Source organism: Salmo salar, chromosome ssa21, assembly GCF_905237065.1.
Source record: "Salmo salar chromosome ssa21, Ssal_v3.1, whole genome shotgun sequence".
NCBI lineage: Eukaryota > Metazoa > Chordata > Actinopteri > Salmoniformes > Salmonidae > Salmo > Salmo salar.
The window spans coordinates 52,307,555-52,329,276 of record NC_059462.1 but is presented as its reverse complement, the minus strand read 5'-3'; the positions used below and the strand labels follow the sequence as shown (position 1 = coordinate 52,329,276).

Sequence of the window (21,722 nt, the reverse complement as noted above, 5' to 3'; positions counted from 1 at the left end):
AACCATTTACTTTGAAGCGATCTTGTGAAGCCACTTGACCATGGACTCCCCAATGTGCCTTGTTAAAAACATCGACGGGGAGCTTTGCGTAGAACCAGAGGCCATCGACTACCTGAAGGGACTGAAACAGAAAGTTGTAGTTGTGGCGGTGGTCGGGCTGTATCGCACCGGCAAGTCCTACCTCATGAACAAGCTGGCTCAGAGGAAAAGAGGTGAGAGACAAATATATCATACTTAACAAACAGGTTTGGACATCATCTGTGCCTCAAAGTCTTTTTTGGCAACACTCTACATAAAGTTTCCCCTACTACTTTGTAACTACACAGTAATAACTGTAGAAACATAGTAGGACAGGGATTCTTGAAACTCGTACAATATTTGTATGGCAAGAAAACATTATCTGTGCTTAACCTCTTAGATGTAATGGCAAAATGTTGATTTCCGCCAAAATAGACATCCCCAAAAGTAGCTGCTATTCATGTGTAATTAGATGATTCTGACATGCCAAAACTTGGTATGTTTGGAAAGAAGAGATCTGGGAGATTATGAGGAAATTATCAGAGATAGATAGGAGTTACATAGTTCAGAATACACAAGATCAATCACACACAAAATAACCGTTTATTTTTTATTTTGAATGTCATCTTTCATTGACAAGCTATAAGTGAATTATTGATTCCCAGAGCTGGAAACACATCAGAAGGCATCCACATCATGTGAACAATATCAGAAACAAAATGGGATTGATAGATCCAACAACTAGAAATGGGCAGATGTTTTAGTAAGTGGTGTCAGGTGTGGTCACGGGACGTTTCCAAGTGTCCCTAAACCTCTCCAAAGTGGCAGATGTCTGTAAATGTGAAAATTCCAGTGCTATTACATATCTGCAATCCCTAAATGCTATTTGTTCAGTATAAAAACACAATTTCTACCATATTTTTACATTTTATTTAACCTTTATTTTACTAGGCAAGTCAGTTAAGAACAAATTCCTATTTACAACGACGGCCGACCAGAGAACAGTGGGTTAACTGCCTTGTTCAGGGGCAGAACCTCACTCAAACTGTGGTGGTATTATGGGTTATCCAGGGTACATTCATGTGCCCTTTAAACCTTTCAAAATTGTCTGAATGTGGTAATTGCACTGTTTTTGCACACTGGATGTGCCCAAAAGTTATTGTTCAGTATAAAAACTACATTTCTACAACACCAACCTCTCTCAAATGTTGTGCTGGTGTCAGAGGACGTACAAGGGATATCCAAATGGTTTTTCAACCTCTCCAAAATGCCTGAACGTTTAGCCTAGGCCTATCCAATGTATTGGCCCCATATACAAATTAACTGTTCACAAAAACATTTACATTTTAGTCATTTAGCAGACGCTCTTATCCAGAGCGACTTACAGTAGTGAATGCATACATTTCATTTCATGCATTTTTTTTTTTGTACAATATAAAAGCAACACATATACATTAAAGAATATATCAATGTCTTATCAAACACAAACTTGGTTACATATGTGTCCTTCACAAAAAAAAGTCTAAAAATAGACATGAGCTATGCACCAGAGCCGCCACCGACACTAGACACCCCCCTAACCCTCCCTTTTGGTTTCAGGTTTTGCATCCGGAGTCCGCCCCTTTGGGGGGGATACTGTCACGTCCTGACCATAGAGAGTTCTTATTTTCTATGATGGAGTAGGTCAGGGCGTGACTGGGGGGGTTAGTCTAGTTTATATTTTCTATATGGGGTTCTAGTTTCTTTTTTCTATGTTGGTGTTTTGTATGATTCCCAATTAGAGGCAGCTGGTAATCGTTGTCTCTAATTGGGGATCATATTTAAGTAGTTGTTTTTCCCACCTGGGTTTGTGGGATATTGTTTGTGTAGTTGCATGTTAGCACTCCATTGTCGTCACATTTCGTTTATTCTTTATTGTTTTTGTATTTTGCTAAGTTTCACTTTATAATAAAGATGTAGAACGCTACTCACGCTGCGCCTTGGTCCAATCATTACGACGATCGTGACAGCTGAACTATTTACCAAATGGCATTCGTGTTTGTTTTACATCCCAAGTGTAGATGATTAAATTTCACTTTCACCGTAGCTTGTGCATATCGTGATAGTCTTTGAAGGAGGCTCTCTCTGACAGGAAACAAAAAGAGAACTGGCATTTCGGACAGAAGATCTGGCATTGCACCCTTTTTTCCTGTCTGTGTTTAGTGAAATGCTTGCAGTTCTTTCTTTTTGTCTTTTGGCATGTGTGTTGGATAGTGGCACTCACCTTGAGTGGGGGTCTTGTGATGGTTGTGAGGTTGCTTTGGGACCCCAATTCAGCCATTTCCCACACCAGCTGCTCTCGGAAGGCCAACTGGGAGAGAGGGGTTTGACTTTTTGTTTTGGCCATATGCTTGTGGAGAATGAAAGTATTTACTGTAGCAATGTCCACAAAGTGGTAAGTAAAGAAAAGTTTTATACCACTTCCTGGTCTTGTGGAGGCTACTACCAGGTCCTATCAGACCATCAGATAGGTTGACACGCCCCCATGCTGGCATTGTAAGTCCTTCACAGAAACAGGAATGGGGACATTCTTCCTTTTTCACCCTCCTTGAGACATGGTAGTTATTGAATGCCTTATGCTGTGTGGTGAGCATGGTTACTTCCCTAGTGTCCTTCCATTTCACAGAAAGCAGCTTGTTGGGGAGAGGTAGCTCCCAAATGTCATCATCCAAATCCTCTGCATCCTCCACTCTATAGTGAATCAAATAAAGGGATATATTGTTGTAAGACACACAGAATTACAGTTGACTAAGTTTACAAAACAACATCACTGTAAAGTAAAAACACCAAGCCTGAACTTCATCTGTACAGTTCACCTAATACATTTTTTGCACTGTTGGTTAGAGCCTGTTAGTAAGCATTTCACTGTAAGGTCTACACCTGTTGTATTCGGCATTTCACTGTAAGGTCTACTACACCTGTTGTATTCAGCGCACGTGACAAATAAACTTTGATTTGATTTGACTCACATAGAAGGTGTGAAGCACACACACAATGCAAACAAATAAGCAATGGCCTTGAGAGTTTAGTGGCCTCTGCAAAGTAACAAGGATGAAACTTAGAACAGCAAACAGTGAACTAATATGAAACAAAAGACAAAAACTACATTGGAATTGTATAACATTGACATTTCTTGTTACATAGGCCTATGTAAACTAAATCCAAAGCACAAAAAGCAGACAATTCACCAAAAACAAAATACATTTACATTACATTTACATTTAAGTCATTTAGCAGACGCTCTTATCCAGAGCGACTTACAAATTGGTGCATTCACCTTATGATATCCAGTGGAACAACCACTTTACAATAGTGCATCTAAATCTTTTAAGGGGGGGTTAGAAGGATTACTTTATCCTATCCTAGGTATTCCTTAAAGAGGTGGGGTTTCAGGTGTCTCCGGAAGGTGGTGATTGACTCCGCTGTCCTGGCGTCGTGAGGGAGCTTGTTCCACCATTGGGGTGTCAGAGCAGCGAACAGTTTTGACTGGGCTGAGCGGGAACTGTGCTTCCTCAGAGGTAGGGGGGCCAGCAGGCCAGAGGTGGATGAACGCAGTGCCCTTGTTTGGGTGTAGGGCCTGATCAGAGCCTGAAGGTATGGAGGTGCCGTTCCCTTCACAGCTCCGTAGGCAATCACCATGGTCTTGTAGCGGATGCGAGCTTCAACTGGAAGCCAGTGGAGAGAGCGGAGGAGCGGGGTGACGTGAGAGAACTTGGGAAGGTTGAACACCAGACGGGCTGCGGCGTTCTGGATGAGTTGTAGGGGTTTAATGGCACAGGCAGGGAGCCCAGCCAACAGCGAGTTGCAGTAATCCAGACGGGAGATGACAAGTGCCTGGATTAGGACCTGCGCCGCTTCCTGTGTGAGGCAGGGTCGTACTCTGAATACAAAATACATGTAGTAAATTAGCTATATAAAGTATATTAGCTATATAAAGTATATTATATATATATATATAAAGTCATGAAAATAATTTCCTTACAGATCTCAAAATGATCTTTCTCTTTCCTTTGAGAAAGAAAAATAACAATAATAATAAAAATCACCATGGTCACCATCATAACCTGTCATCTCCATCTCTCTTATGAAACTAAATAAATACTGCACTCTGAACGCCAAATATATTTACTAGATTCATGATAGGAACGTGAATTTAAAACATGATGCTGTTTTATTGTATTACCATGGTAATACACAGGTGACATTCCAACATGTAATTACAAAGCACAATAGTTACATATTGATAACATTTAACAAAATCAATGGGAAACCCCCTGGAGGTCAGGGCCCCTGAGCACATGCCATGCTTGTCCGGTCGGTTATTTGGTGATGATTAAGCCTACTACAAGGGTTAGATAACTGTCTGGACTACCTTACCTTGCAATCTACAGTAAAAGCTGACATGGGCTAATTGAGTGTCACGTCCTGACCAGTAAAGGGGCTGTTTGTTATTGTAGTTTGGTCAGGGCGTGGCAGGGGGTGTTTGTTTTAGAGTGTTTCGGAGTTGTTTGGGTTATGTTCTATGTTAGTATATTTCTATGTTTTTCTAGTTGGTCTATTTCTATGTTTAGTTAATTGCGTTGACCTTCAATTGGAAGCAGCTGCTCCTCGTTGCTTCTAATTGAAGGTCCTATTTAGTAGGGGTGTTTTGTCATGGGATTTGTGGGTAGTTGTTCCATGTGTAGCTGTGTGCCTCACAGGACTGTTTGTCGTCGTCGTTTTTGTTCTAGTGTTTTTGTTTCATTTTCTTTAATAAATAAGAAAGATGAGCATACACATTCCCGCTGCGTCTCCTTACGACGGCCGTGACATTGAGTGAATGACGTACAGTAACAAGAGGGAAACTGCTGATGCACTAATATATTTTGAAGGTGCACTTTGTGTATTCTACATTTCTGACTCTCAACAGTAAGTTGAGATCCCGACTGAGTTACAAAAATATATATACAGTGAGCTAACAAAGTATTGGTACACATTGTTTGTTGTTTTGGCTCAGTACTCCAGCACTTTGGATTTGAAATGATACAATGAATATGAGGTTAAACTTTAGACTGTCAGCTTTATTTTGGCCACCCCTCATAGCCTGGTTCCTATCTGGTTCCACTCTAGGTTTCTTCCTAGGTTTTGACCTTTCTAGGGAGCGTTTCCTAGCCACCGTACTTTTACACGTGCTTTTACACCTGCATCGCTTGCTGTTTGGGGTTTTAGGCTGGGTTTCTGTACAGCACTTTGAGATGTCAGCTGATGTAAGAAGGGCTTTATAAATTGATTTGATTATCATCCATACCAAGTGAACCATTTAGAAATGTTTGCTCTTTTTGTACATATTATTAAGGGACCAAAAGTATTGGGACAAATCCATGTGTATTAAGTATTTGGTCCCATATTCCTAGCACACAATGATCACATCAAGCTTGTGACTCCATTTGCTGTTTGTTTTGATTGTGTTTTAGATTATTTTGTGCCCAATAGAAATGTGTGGTAAATAATGCATTGTGTCATTTTGGAGTCTCTTTTATTGTAAATAAGAAAATAATATGTTTCTAAACACATCTACATTAATGTGGATGCTACCATGATTACAGATATTCTTGAATGAATCGTGAATAATGATGATTGCAAATATCTTACCCCCTGTCGTGTCTTTGGCATCATTAAACTGAAGACTTATTTATCAAATAACTCTCTGTAATTATTATTAATCGATTAACCTGATTAATTATGTAACTGTAATTAACTAGGAAGTCGGGGCACCAAGGAAAATATTCAGATTACAAAGTTATAATTTTCCAAATATAACTTTCAGATATTTTAATATCTGATCAATTAGTCTTCGAGTTAATGAATTTATTTACCTCACGTTAGTCTCATTCCAAACATCGTAAATTGTTGGTTATCTGCACGAACCCAGTCTTCACTATGAGTCATCCATATATCAATTGTCTTAAAATCATTTATTTACTAACTAGGTAATTCACAGAAATGCATATCAAACAAACAATGGTTACAAGGAAATGATAGGGGAATGTGCCCTAGTGGGCTAAACTGACATGGCGGCTTGTTAGACAAAAGGGGAGTGGGGGGTCAGCTGAGGAGACACTACAGAGTTAAATATTATAACAATTGAAATACTAATCCTTTGCACATGAACGCTCACTCATTCGGGAACAATTGCAATCAATATATATATATTTACGCTCAGTGTGTCGTCGGAATCTCTGTTGTGTCTGTAGGAGAGTCTGTCCGCTCTCTCTCTCTCTCTCGTGGTTAGAATGGATAGTTCAGAGTGACATTCATTCATGTCGTTATAGATAGATGTTTTTGTGGTTGTCGGTCTTCGCGTTCAATGATACCGAATTCCTAGCTGCAGACTAGTAATTAATATCAAAGACTTGTTCTTATTCTGTCGGTATCGATAGTCTAAGAGTTTAACCACGTGGTATGGTTAAAAGTTCAGCAAGAGAAATGCATGGTCAAACCTTGGCCCTCTCGTTATTGAGGTAAGCTGGTCTCCAACCTTTAGCCATCTCGTAATTGAGGTAAGCTCGGTCTCCAATCTTTAGCCATCTCGTAATTGAGGTAAGCTCGGTCTGGTGATAGAAAACCTAGTTGGGGGTTTTAGTTGGGACATAGAAAAAGGCTGTCTCATGATTCCAGGTCCTGTCTGTGTCCCTGGGGGCGTGCCAAGCACTTAGTGAAACTTTAACCTGTCTGGGCTAGGGGGCAGTATTTTCACTTTTGGATGAAAAGCGTGCCCAGAGTAAATGGCCTAATACTCGGGCTCAGAATCAAAATTTTGCAAATTATTAGTAGATTTGGATGGAAAACACTCTAAAGTTTCCAAAACTGTTTGAATGATGTCTGTGAGTATAACAGAACTAATATAGCAGGCAAAAACCTGAGAAAAATACAACCAGGAAATGAAAATCTGGTTCCTGTAGTTTTTTCAAGTCCTTGCCTTTCTGACACACAGTGAGTTAGGGTTAATTTTGCACTTCCTAAGGCTTCCACTAGATGTCAACAGTCTTTAGAAAGTTGTTTGAGGCTTTTGCGGTAAACACAGACCGAAGGAGAAGGCTGGGAAGTAGGTGACTCAGAAAATCACATCAGTTCATTGCGCGCGTTCACGTGAGAAGGGACCTGTGTTCCAAAAATTTTTTCAAGACAATCGAATCGTCCGGTTGGAATATTACTGAAGTTTCACGTTATAAAGGCCCTAAAGATTGATGCTATACAACGTTTGACATGTTTGAACGAACGTAAATCAAACTTTTTTTAAACTTTTCGTCGTGAAATTTTCCTCGCGCGTCCTACATTTTGAGTAGCTTACTGAACGCGCAAACAACATGGAGTTATTTGGACGTAAATTATGAACTTTATCGAACAAAACAAGAATTATTGTGGACCTGGGATGCCTGGAAGTGCCTTCTGATGAAGATTATTAAAGATAAGTGAATATTTCTAATGCTATTTATGCATTTAGATGACTCCAAAATGGCGGGTATCTGTATTTGCCTGAGGTTTTTTTCTGAGCGCAGTACACAGATTATTGCAGTGTGCTTTCCCAGTAAAGTTATTTTGAAATCTGTCAATGCGGTTGCATTCAGGAGATGTTAATCTATAATTCTTTGAATAACAGTTTAATATTTTATCAACGTTTATAATGAGTATTTTTTTGTAAATTGTTGTGCTGATTCACTGGCAGTTTTGGGGGAAATACATTTTCTGAACGCCACGCGCCAATGTAAAATGGGGTTTTTGGATATAAATATGAACTTGATAGAACAAAAAATGCATGTATGGCATAACATAATGTCCTAGGAGTGTCATCTGATGAAGATTGTCAAAGGTTAGTGCATCATTTTAGCTGGTTTTCTGCTTTTGGTGACGCTTGTCCTTGCATTGAAAATGGCTGTGTGTAATGTTTTGTCTATGTACTGTCCTAACATAATCTAACTTTATGCTTTCACCGTAAAGCCTTTTTGAAATTGGACAACGTGGTTGGATTAACCTGTCTGGGCTTGGGGGCAGTATTTTCACGGCCGGATAAAAAACGTACCCGATTTAAACTGGTTACTACTCTTGCCCAGAAATGAGAATATGCATATAATTAGTATATTTGGATAGAAAACACTCTAAAGTTTCTAAAACTGTTTGAATGGTGTCTGTGACTATAACATAACTCATATGGCAGCCCAAAACCTGAGAAGATTACAAGAAGGAAATGGCCTGTCTGACAATTTGTGGTCCTTCCGTTGCATCTCTATCGAAATTACAGTATCTCTGCTGTTACGTGACACTTTCTAAGGCTTCCATTGGCTCTCTAAAGCCGCCAGAAAGTGGATTGGGGCGTCTCCTGTCTCTGAGCAAAGTACAGGAGCACTGTTTGTCAGTGGCCTGCCTGGTGGCTCAGAGACAGGAGATGCGCGTTCACGAGACTTGACATGCTTCTAAGTACGGTAAAGGAACATTTTGAATTTTTTTGTCACGAAATGCGCCCGCGCGTTACCCTTTGGATAGTGACCTGAACGCATGAACAAAACGGAGGTATTTGGATAATATTTATGGATTATTTGGAACCAAAACAACATTTGTATTTGAAGTAGAAGTCCTGGGAGTGCATTCTGACGAAGAACAGCAAAGGTAATCCAATTTTTGTAATAGTAATTCTGAGTTTACTGAGCCTCGACGTTGGCGGGTGTCTGAATAGCTAGCCTTGATGGCCGAGCTATGTACTCAGAATATTACAAAATGTGCTTTCGCCGAAAACCTATTTTAAAATCTGACACCGCGATTGCATAAAGGAGTTCTGTATCTATAATTCTTAAAATAATTGTTATGTATTTTGTAAACGTTTATCATGAGTAATTTAGTAAATTCACCGGAAGTTTTCGGTGGGTATGCTAGTTCTGAACATCACATGCTAATGTAAAAAGCTGGTTTTTGATATAAATATAAACTTCATTGAACAAAACATGCATGTATTGTATAACATAATGTCCTAGGAGTGTCATCTGATGAAGATCATCAAAGGTTAGTGCTGCATTTAGCTGTGGTTTGTGTTTTTGTGACATATGTGCTTGCTTTGAAAATGGCTGTGTGATTATTTTTGGCTGGGTACTCTCCTGACATAATCTAATGTTTTGCTTTCGCTGTAACGCCTTTTTGAAATCGGACAATGTGGTTGGATTAACGAGAGTCTTATCTTTCAAATGGTGTAAAATAGTCATATGTTTGAGAAATTGAAGTTATAGCATTTTTAAGGTTTTTGTATTTCGCGCCACGGTATACCACTGGCTGTTGAATAGAATGGGACACTGACGTCCCACCTAGCGCAGACAGGTTAAGAGGATGTTTATCTATGAAATGGTGTAAAATAGTTGTATGTTTGAGAAATTTGAATTATGACATTTTGTTGTTTTCGAATTTGGCTCTCTGATTTTTCACTGGCTGTTGAATAGTGTGCACGGTGGGTGGGACGCCCACTAGCCTCAAAAAGTACAATTCTCTCACATTTACATCATTACATAGCATCCCATCATCTCACAAATAGCTTAATCCTTATTCATTCATTTTATACAACTCATACCTGAGACTCTTCTATAAACATGATTATGGTGATGTGGCCGTATTGTCTCTCATGAGTTTCGCAAAATTGTACCAAACGGACCAGTTCATAGCTGGATTCTTCACCGATCTTTTATACCTTCTCCAGAACATAAGTGTCGGTGTTCTCCAGTTCTGTGAGGTGGAAGAAATTCCTTTGTTCTCTCTATGAAACTCACTCTCTCTCTAGCCTGTGTCCATGAGGAGAGGATCTCCTCATAGGAATTTACAACCTCTTCTGCAGAGCCTGGTGTCAGGAGTATAGAGGGAGAGGGGGATGGTGCTCGCTGTACCCAAAGAGGGCAACGTCATGACACCCCCCAAAAATGCTAACCTCCCCTGTTATTGTAATAGTGAGAGGTTAGCATGTCTTGGCGGTTTGAACTTCCTCACTCATTATTATTCACGATTCATTCAGGACTATGCGTAACCATGGTAGCATCCACATTAATGTAAAAGTGTTTACAAATATATACTATTGTTATTTACAACAAAAGTGACTCAAATATGACACAATACTTTATTTACCATTAATTTCTAAATTAATTTGTCCAAATACTTTTATGTCCCCTAAAATGGAGCATCTATCTACCCCTCCCAACTAACTCTGGTCCGCAGTAGTTCTGGTCCACACTAACGAACTCTGGTCTAGGGCTTTGCTAGTAGCTAGCTAGTTCTGGTCCGCACTAACTAACTCTGGTCTAGGGCTCTACTAGTAGCTAGCTAGTTCTGGTCCACACTATCTAACTCTGGTCTAGGGCTTTGCTAGTAGCTAGCTAGTTCTGGTCCAGACAAACTAACTCTGGTCTAGGGCTTTGCTAGTAGCTAGCTAGTTCTGGTCTGCAGTAGCTCTGGTCCAGCTCTGTAACAGTGTTATAGTCTGGTTAAATATTTAAACTGTAAATGTCCTCAATAATCTCTGTTGATTTAGGTTTTCCCTTGGAGCCACCATCCAGTCCGAGACTAAGGGCATCTGGATGTGGTGTGTCCCTCATCCTGAAAAAACAGACCACACTCTGGTGCTGCTGGATACAGAGGGGCTGGGGGACGTGGAGAAGGTGGGGGTCAAGGTTCAATCTCTTTACAATCCACATTAAAGATTCATATTCCTCTTAGATTACTAACTAAGCACAGTGAACACATATCTGCACACTCATCATGTAAATTAAATGATTACTTAGTCAGAGATGTTGGAAGGCCCTAAAAAGGGTCAAAGACTCCAGCCACCCTAGTCATAGACTGTTCTCTCTGCTACCGCACGGCAAGCGGTACTGGAGCGCCAAGTCTATGTCCAAGAGGTATCTAAACAGCTTCTACCTCCAAGCCATAAGACTCCTGAACATCTAATCAAATGGCTACCCAGACTATTTGCATTGCCCCCCCCCTTTTACACCGCTGCTACTCTCTGTTTATTATCTATGCATAATCACTTTAATAACTCTAACTACATGTAAATATTACCTCAGTTACCTCGACCAACCGGTGTCCCCGCACATTGACTCTGTACTAGTACCCCATGTATATAGTCTCACTATTGTTACTTACTGCTGATCTTTAATTATTTGTTACTTTTATTTCTTTTTTTTAAAGTATTTTTGGTTAAGGGCTCGTAAGTAAGCATTTCACTGTAAGGTTGTCTGTTGTATTCGGCGCATGTGACAAAGAAAATTTGCTTTGATTTGACGTGATAATTGTTTCAGGGGGATTCTAAGAATGACGCCTGGATCTTCTCCCTGGCCATTCTGTTAAGCAGTACTCTGGTCTACAACAGTCGAGGGACCATCGATAATGATGCTGTGGAGAAGCTTCAGTATCCTTTTGGGTCAACATTTGGCTCCATTCTGTGGCATCTTGTGGACATAATCTGTTGTGGTATTTGATATGATAGTTTGTTTGTTAGGCTTTTGACAGTCATCTCAGCTATATTAGTGGTAGCCTAGCTAATTGTGATGGACATTTTCATGAATTTGTATGTATATTTTTTACATTTTTTAATTGTAGGTTAGACCTAATCATTGATATGGTAGAGAATTTAAATGTTCATAATTCGCCAACTAAATATGTTCCATTTAATTAAATATGCTATATGCAAGTTGCATATGTTGTGTTGATCAGTACTACGTAGTAATTTACTTCTCTGGAAACGGTAAAGGGCTTGAGAAATCTCAGGATGCCGGTTCCCGTGATTGATTCTTAGCTTTAGTGAACATGAAGAGCTGGTGTTGACTAAAAGCAATGTCTGTGACTTTCAAGCAAATGACGTTACTGTGTCAATTTAAATCTAAACTGAAAATTACTTGTTTTGTTTGTTTTTTTGCTTGTTTGTAACTTCCCTGAAATTCAAGCCCCTGTACGCAAACTGTGCATGACATTGACATGAGCTATGGGAACTCCTGTATCAATCCTCAACCGGTCCTATAGATATGTGAACGAGCTGACAGAGAGGATCAAGGTGAAGTCTACCACTGACGATGAGGAGGAAGGAGAGGGCACCCAGTTTATGCAGTTCTTTCCTAATTTTGTGTGGACCGTCAGAGATTTCACTCTACAGCTCGAGATCGACGGCAGAGAAATCACTCCAGACGAGTATCTGGAGAATTCCCTGCGACTCAAGAAAGGTGATTTTCATTACTATAAACCAGGTAGTTTGAGACCTAGATGCTGATTGACTTAAACAGCATTCCAGCTGTGTGTATATCAGATAATATACCACGGTATGATGCAAAGCGTAGCATTATGACTATAACTACTGTTCCCTGAAGGTGTACAACATACTATGGGGAGTCGCACTCTTGCGACTTTGGTTGAAGGATCTACAATCACGCCTGACAAGGCCAATGAAATCCTGGGACCTGGAGAGATTCTTCCACCAATCTTGACAACTGTCTGTCTGAACGTGGAGATGGGACACTTTTCATCTAACTCATATGTGGGAGACACAACACGTTTTACACCCGTGAACACTGTGGAACTCAGTTGAAACAGACTCCAAAACAAAAACAGTCACCTCAGGCAGAACAGACTCCAAAACAACAGACTCCAAAACAAAAACAGTCACCTCAGGCAGAAAACAGACTCAGGAAGCGGGATTCCTGACACAGACAGCTCATTTGGGGGCTCATATGAACCACAGAGGCTTTGTGTGGGATAATAGGGTGGTTGTGTACAACCCTGCTTGTTCCCTCAACTCCGCTACCAACAACTAATCACCTATAGAGACCATAACCTGTATCACTAGACACCAGAGGCCAGTGAGCTACAGGCAGGGATCAGCAATAAATCTCAGTAATGAGCCAACTATGGGGGAGGGGCGCCCCCTTGTGGACAAAGACCCAACTTCTCACTCTCACCCTGGAGAGATTGATTTAGCCCCTGAACCCCATTGACACCGTGGAACGTGGGGTAACAAAGGGTGGAACATTAAACACAGACAAGCTTCCAACATACGTAGTGCTTCTATGAAACTGTATAACCTGCGTGAAGCAAAAAGGGCTCTGGCAAGGTAGGCTAGCTAGCATCTTTGACCGAAGTATCTATTTAGAATAACCAAGCGACTTTACGCTATGTATTCTTAACAAGAGAGCTACCCCAGCAACTCCACCGTGGGCAGGTAGGAATAGCTAGTTATATGCAGTGCTTGTTTAGCTAGCCCAGTCTCGAAAGTCCAAGTAGGAAACGGTTTACTGGGGTGGGACCGGACCGTTCATCAACATGTCTGGGAAGAGAGGCAAACGGTGCTTGACCGAGGCAGACACAGGCAGCGGGGGGGTACCCACCGAACCTGGCCGCCCTCTCTCTTCGAGTAGCCTCATCCTAACTGGCGATGGAGCGCACAGGAGCCGGGTTGTCCCAAACCGGCGTGATTTATTACCTTCAGCCCCTTTTAAACATTGTGTGTTTGAGCTACATATGTATTTTTTGCATCGGATTTGTCTATTCCTTCTGTATCTGCAGATACCAATCATTAACCTGTGTGGGGGCTGAGATAGAGTGGAGTTTGTGTGACAAGGGCGGATCCCGAAAACAGTTCTCCTCACAAAAAACGTCTGTAATGTCCGAACAGTTTGAGCTACAGACTATTATGACCCCAATATGAAAAGCTGAGACACTCACAAACACACACATTTAAGAGTCGTTAGAAGCTAAGGGGTGCTTCCACATAGAAGATCATAGGAAATCCCAGGTGGTCTTCCCAGGTGTCTATAATACTGTAAGGGGTTCTTCTACATAGAAGACCATAGGAGATCCCAGGTCATAGTGTCTATAATACTGTAAGGGGTTCTTCTACATAGAAGATCATAGGAGATCCCAGGTCATAGTGTCTATAATACTGTAAGGGGTTCTTCTACATAGAAGATCATAGGAAATCCCAGGACATAGTGTCTATAATACTGTAATAAGATCACATAGTTCCTGTCACAAACTCCAAACTCCACACAGTTATCACTGAGTAGTTGGATATTCATTTCCCACTAAGCAAACAATTTCTGGACTTACAGCATTTTTTATAAATTCATTTTTAGTCAGGTTTCTCTTAAGGCGGACCGTATTTTTTATTTTTTTTACATTTGCAATAAAAAACACAAATGTAACTGTTTATATCAAATGGTTGTTCTACGTGTAGCCCTGGTTGTCCTGAAAAGAGCATGGTAAAACACTTCAATGTGAGGTTACATATAAGAGCCAGCAGATGAATGAAACAGCGGCGGTCGGTGACGTTTAAGATGAGGGAGGATTATCTTTTTTTCATGAACATGGCCTTATTTCTATTACAGCATATTGGATGACTGTCATTCATATTCCATTCACCCAGTTTAATTACTTCTTCGGGATTGGTGTCCCTCCCATGGGACGGTTGAGCTAACGTAGGCTAATGCGATTAGCATGAGGTTGTAAGTAACAAGAACATTTCCCAGGAGACATATCTCATATTGGCAGAAAGCTTAAGAAATGGTTTTCAACAGAATCGGCGGAATTAATACACCCCTGATCACACGCAAACACTGTTCACTTTCATAGCAGCTACATACAAACAGCATTATCATTTTGCTCATTTTATATATATATATATATATATATACAGTCTATATATACTACACAGTCTATATATATATATATATATAAATATATATAATATATATATATATAATTCCTTCTCGCGTCTACACGCTCTCCTCCTCTCACCTTTTCCCTTCACTTGTAGACTTCAGTGCAAAACAAATCGGCTGTCTGTGACCGGACAACAAGAAAAAAATCCTAGCCAAACCTTCATATCATACCCGCTAACTACTACACACAGTCTACATCATTGTCACCATATTAGCTAATGTCATAGGCAACATAGCTAATAGAAGTAAGGTGTTACTAAACCCACTACATTCATATAGTAACGTTACAGTTAACAGTCAGGAAGCAGTTTAGCAGTTAAACCGGCAGGCCACGGTTTGCAATAAATTAGTAAAACCAAAATCTTACCTTGGAAGAGTTCCAGTGTTGGATAGACATTCAGCTAGGTAACATAGCATCCCTCTTTGTTTTAGCTGGTTGTTTGAGTAGGCTAAACTAACAAGCTGCATGCACTAGCTAAGTTAAAGTGGAAAAAAATAAAACAAAATATACACTCTATCGTTTCTCCTTAATTTTTAAAGAGATTAATTTGTTAAAAACTGCTAAACTATTGTCTTTCTCTTTGAGTCAATTACTCACCATACTTCATACACTGCAGCGCTAGCTACCTGTAGCTTATGGTTTCAGTACTAGATTAATTCTCTGATCCTTTGATTCGGTTGACAACATGCCAGTTCATGCTGTAAGAGCTCTTGATAGGTTGGAGGAGAAAGGAGATTTTATTGGGACATACCCAAGATCTGCTTGTACTATAAAATCCAGTAATGCCAATGTTATCTTTCAGGTTATGGTAAAAAGATCAATGACTACAACGTTCCGCGAGAGTGCATCCGGAACTTCTTCCCCTCACGCAAGTGTTTTGTGTTCCCCTCCCCTACAACTCCTGATAACATGCACCGACTGGACTCCATGGACGAGGCTGAGCTTTCTGAAAGCTTCAGAGAGGTCGCAGATACTTTCTGCAGCTTCATTTACCAGGAAAGCCGTATGAAGACTGTTATAGGGGGACACACATTGACCGGAGAGAGTGAGTCAGACATCTACCTACAGTACAGTATGTGAAAATGGATACACATATTGATTCTGAATTGTATTGTGCCACTAAATTCAAACGTTAATATTTTTCCTGCCACCTGTCTGATTGCAGTGCTAGGCCACCTGGTCAACACCTATGTGGAGACCATTGCCAAAGGCAATGTGCCCTGTCTGGAGAATGCGGTGCTGGCCATGGCTAAAATTGAGAACCAGGCTGCTGTGGATGAGGGCCTGGCGGTGTACCAGAAGGGAATGGAGAATGTGAAGGCCTTATTCCCGGTGGACATCAATCAGCTGTCAGAGAACCACCTTTGCTCAGAGGCTAAGGCCACACAGGCGTTCATGAAGCGATCCTTCAAAGACGAAAATGGGGAGTTCTTGAAAGCTCTGGTGGTAAGAGTCATCATTTGAGATCTGTGCCTGGTTCTAACACAATGCATTTTTAACATCGTCAAGGCCATTCAATATAATAAATGACTGATTAGCTGATGCAACAACATGATAATCACCAGTGACAGTAACACCAGTAGGATCCAAAGACACCAGGTGGAATATGTCCAAGCAGTGCAATTCCTCAATCAATTAACTTATAGAGACAAAAGAACACTACTGTGAAAATCAGTGCTCAGATTAGATTTTTAATCTTGGATTAAAAATAACACAACATTGAATAAAAGCCTAATAAAGATATGTAATAGGTAACCAATATGTAACCCTTTATCGCTATAGGAACATGGCATACCGGGGTTCACATGTCTGAAGCTAGTGTCAGTTCATACCAGGGTTCACATGTCTGAAGCTAATATCAGTTCATACCAGGATTCACATGTCTGAAGCTAGTGTCAGTTCATACCAGGGTTCACATGTCTGAAGCTGGTGTCGGTTCATACCAGGGTTCACATGTCTGAAGCTAATATCAGTTCATACCAGGATTCACATGTCTGAAGCTAGTGTCAGTTCATACCTGGGTTCACATGTCTGAAGCTGGTGTCAGTTCATAACAGGGTTCACATGTCTGAAGCTAGTTTCAGTTCATACCAGGGTTCACATGTCTGAAGCTGGTGTCAGTTCATACCAGGGTTCACATGTCTGAAGCTAGTTTCAGTTCATACCAGGGTTCACATGTCTGAAGCTAGTATCAGCTCATACCAGGGTTCACATGTCTGAAGCTGGTGTCAGTTCATACCAGGGTTCACATGTCTGAAGCTAGTATCAGCTCATACCAGGGTTCACATGTCTGAAGCTGGTGTCAGTTCATACCGGGGTTCACATGTCTGAAGCTAGTGTCAGTTCATACCAGGGTTCACATGTCTGAAGCTAGTATCAGCTCTTACCAGGGTTCACATTTCTGAAGCTAGCGTCAGCTGAAGGTCAACCTGACCTTGTACGCTATAAAATGTTGCTTCTTGGAGAACATTCTGATCTACAACGTGTTATTGTATTGAGGTTGACTTACAGCTGCTGTGTTTCCCATGTGGTATTTATGGTATTCTCCAATGTTAGCATCCGGTAATAAATGATTTCTAGAACTGTATTTATATAATTGTCTGATTTTTTATCTTATCTTTCAGGAGGCCATTGGCAACCACTCCGCCGACCTTTTCAAAGAAAACAAGGATGCGTCAGAGAAGAAGTGCAAGGCCTTTCTGGAGAATCTGTCTGCTAAGATGGATCAGGGGATGAAGGAGGGGAGGTACGCCACACCGGGAGGCTATGAGCTTTACTACAATCATAGTGGCACAGTACCGGGCTGAGCCCAACAAAGGAGTCAGGGTAAGAGCTAGAAACCAAACAACATCAACAACGTTGTGTATTAGAGAATCAAAAAACATCCATCATTAGTCAGTAATGATGACCAACATTTAAACTATTTTCAGTCAGCTGGTTACGGTTTCAATCAAAATCAGTGCCACAACCTTTAAGGCCTGTTTTCTGCAGGCTGAGGAGGTTCTGGAGCAGTTCCTGAAAGGAAAGAGTGCAGAGTCCAACTCCATCCTGCAAGCTGACAAAAAACTGACTGAAAATGAGAAAAAAATCCAAGGTAAGCCACACCTCAATCTTTTTTTACTTCCAATTATAAAATAAAAAAGCTACTGTGGTAGGCTAACATTCGGAAGATGCAAATAAGACCAGTGGCCCCGCCCTAATGCCAGGCCCCGCCCAAAATGACAACTTCTAAGTATTATGGAGTAAAAATATCCAAATATATCCAAATTGGATTGTGTACTTGACTTTTTCCACATTTTGCTGTGTTTCAGCCTGAATTTAAAATGGATTAAATTCAGATGTTTTGTCATTGGCTACACACAATACCACACAATGTCAATGTGGAATTATGGTTTTAACATGGGTTACGAGTTAATTAAACATTACAAGCTGAAATGTCTTGAGTCAGTAAGTATTCAACCTTTTTGTTATGGCAAGCCTAAATAATAGTGTTTAACTTGATTTTTGAATGATTACCTAATCTCTGTACCCCACACATATAGATATCTGTAAGGTCCCTCAGTCGAACAGTGAATTTCAAAAAACAGATTCAACCACAAAGACCAGGGAGGTTTTCCTACATTTTGAAAATTACGGCACCTATTGGCAGAAATTGAATATCCGTTTGACCATGGAAAAGTTATTAATTACACTTTGGATGGTGAATCAAGTCTTTACAAAGATACAGGCGTCCTTCCTAACTCAGTTGCAGGAGAGGAAGGAAATCGGTCAGGGATTTCATCATGAGGCTAATAGTGACTTTAAAACAGTTACAGAGTTCAATGGCTGTGATAGGAGAAAACTGAGGATGGATCAACAACATTGTAGTTACTCCACAATAATAACCAAATTGAATAACCAATTTCGTGATATCCAATTAGTAGTTACAGTCTTGTCCCATCGCTGCAACTCCCGTACGGACTCGGGAGAGGCGAAGGTCGAGAGCCATGCGTCCCCCGAAACATCTGCACTGCTTCTTGACACACTGCCCGCTTAACCCGGAAGCCAGCTGCACCAATGTGTCGGAGGAAACACAGTACAGCTGGTGACCGAAGTCAGCGTGCACTGCGCCCGGCCCTCCACAAGTAGTTGCTAGAGCGTGATGGGACAAGGACATCCCGGCCGGCCAAACCCTCCCCTAACCCGGATGACACTGGGCCAGTTGTGCGCCCCCTCATGGGTCTCCCTGTGGCGGTCGGCTGCGACACAGCCTGGGATCAAACCCAGGTCTGTGGTGACGCCTCTAGAACTGCGATGAAGTGCCTTAGACTGCTGTGCCCTTTGGAGGCCTTTGTAGAATATCTTGATAGTGGAATAAATGTTTTACTCATATCGATAAGCTATTTTCTAAAAAAGAAGTTGTTTTTTTTACGGGCAATTGCTCTTTAAAATACAAGTTGAATACACCAGGCCCTAGATATGAACCAGACTACCTGCAAAGCTCCCCTCTTCAAACTGCATAGCTGTACATGCAAGATGTGCTGTTGTGGGTGATTTCCAGTGGGGATCAATTTGATTTACAAAATAACATTCATCAAAATGTGTTTACTTGGTCTAGCAATGATCCCCTCGCTCAAGTACACATTTTCTGTTCGATTCGTACCTTTAGACGTGTTACCTGTAGACGAGCCTGTGGGTAACCTTTAGACGAGCCCACGGGTTACCTGTAGATTAGCCCGTGGGTTACCTGTAGACGAGCCCGTGGGTTACCTGTAGACGAGCCCGTGGGTTACCTGTAGACGAGCCCGTGGGTAACCTTTAGACGAGCCGTGGGTTACCTGTAGATGAGACCGTGAGTTACCTGTATACGAGCCCATGGGTTACCTGTAGACGAGCCCGTGGGTTACCTGTAGACAAGCCCGTGACACTTGTGGTAGAGCAAAATGAAGAACACCCTCGTGTTTGTGAGAGTCTCCCCTTTTTGATCATTGATCATATTAGTTTTTAGGCCAAACCGTTCGGATGCTACAGATGTTTTTATAAGAAGAACGATTTGCGGGATGTTTCCTGGTCTGACAAACAGTGCAGTAGCTCTGCCCCTTTCCACCTTCTGATGCGGAATGGCAACATAGGTGGATGCGGTGGATTGAGGCGCAGCCCAATGCAAAAATACATATCTCTAGCTTTAACTGCCAGATTTTAATGGGATGTTTTTAATTATGTTACTTAGATTGATACACTGTTGTTCCAATATACTCTAGGGGGTTTTAATGTGTGTGAATCTGTATGAGAAAATGAGTTGTCCAGTTTTCCTACTTATTTATCTCTCTCCTTGGCTCATCCAGCTGAGAAGAAGAAAACAGCTGAGCTGGAGCAGGAGAAAGCAGCATCCAAGGAGAAACAGGCAGAGATGGAGCGCAGAATTGAGAACATTGGCAGGGGCCAGGAGAAGTAATTCAAGGAGATTAAAAAGAAGATGGAGGAGGAGAGGAAGCAACAGCAGCAGGAGTTCAACAGGACCCTGGACCGCAGGATGCAGGAGCAGAAAGATCTCCTTGAGAAGGGCCATAAGGAGAAGGCTGAGCTAATGAGACAAGAGATCGAGGAGTTAAAGAAGAAGAATCAATTGGAAAGGGACGCCAATACTCAGAATCAGAAGGCTCTGCTGAATGACTACAAGCGGCAGGCTGAGGAACATACAAGAGAGATGAGTGCGTTAAAGGAGGCGCTCAACGATAGATCACAGGCCCCCGTAGATGATTCTGAATCACTCTGTACACTCTTGTGATCCACTTTGAACCTATGGAAAGCTAACTGATATTGAATTTTGAAGCTTTGAAGTGTTTGTCTTCTATAGCCATCGCTGTTTTTATCTCTCCCTGCTGGTTGTCTATGAAAGTTTGAACGTCTTGAAAATCTATCTGGTGTTCATGGCCGCATGAGCCTGGTTCCTCTGTAGGTTTCTTCCTAGGGTTCTGCTTCCTTGGGACTTTTTCCTAGCCACTGTGCTTCTGCCTCTGCATTGCTTTCTCTTTGGAGGTTTAGGCTGGGTATCTGTAAAGCACTTTGTGACAACTGCTGATGTAAAAGAGCTTTATGAAATAAAGTTTGATTGATTGACCTCTTGTGAACCTTATATCTTAGTTTAAGATGTCATAGGCCCTGCAATCAAATGTGTGTTTTATGCCACATGGCAAATGGCCCAAAACACAAAGACACTTTTTGGGGCCAATCCGCCCTTCTCCTGTCAAGAGGACAAAATGTCTCTCTGTTACAGTACCCAGATGAATGACTATTGAGATGTGTGTTACACTAATATCCATGTTTGTTATCTACAGTGTCTGAAATGTGTTCTCGGAGAAGAACTTGGATGCCATTCACATGGATGTATGATCTCTGTATGCTTTTTGTTTATCCAGATATTAATAAGCTGGACCATGATCAATGTGGGCACCATCCACATTTTTAAGTGTTTTGGAAAACAACATTCTGTACACTTGGTTTTATCTGCATTAAGTACCAATTTCAGTTCAACAAAGATTTTCTGGAAAGCAACAAATGCAGACTGTAGCTCTGAAAGAGATTGGTCAACCGTGGGGGAAATAGCATATACAACAGTGTCATCGGCATACAAGGGCAGGTACAAGTTAAACCGATATTATTCATGTAAATAGTGAAAAGAAGTGGACCAAGAATCGATCCTTGTGGGCCACCCTTTGTTGTGTCCAGAAAACCTGATTTAACACCATCAGTAAGTAAACATTGTGTTCTTTCCGTTAAATCATTTTCAAACCATCTACAAAGCCTCTGAATGAGTAACAAGTGATCCGTAGTGTCAAAAGCCTTAGACACTTCAATGAAAAGGGCCGCACAGTGTTTCTTCTTATCAATACAAATAATAACATAATTTCAAACCAGAGAAGCAGCAAGAGAGGATAATGACCAGGTCATAGCACCATATGTTAACATGT

At 41.1% G+C, this 21,722-nt stretch overlaps 1 pseudogene; it reads left to right on the top strand.

Annotated features, from left to right (window-relative positions):
• Positions 1 to 52: 52 nt before the first annotated feature.
• Positions 53 to 20,871, top strand: LOC106582495 (guanylate-binding protein 1-like; annotated as a pseudogene).
• Positions 20,872 to 21,722: the final 851 nt, after the last annotated feature.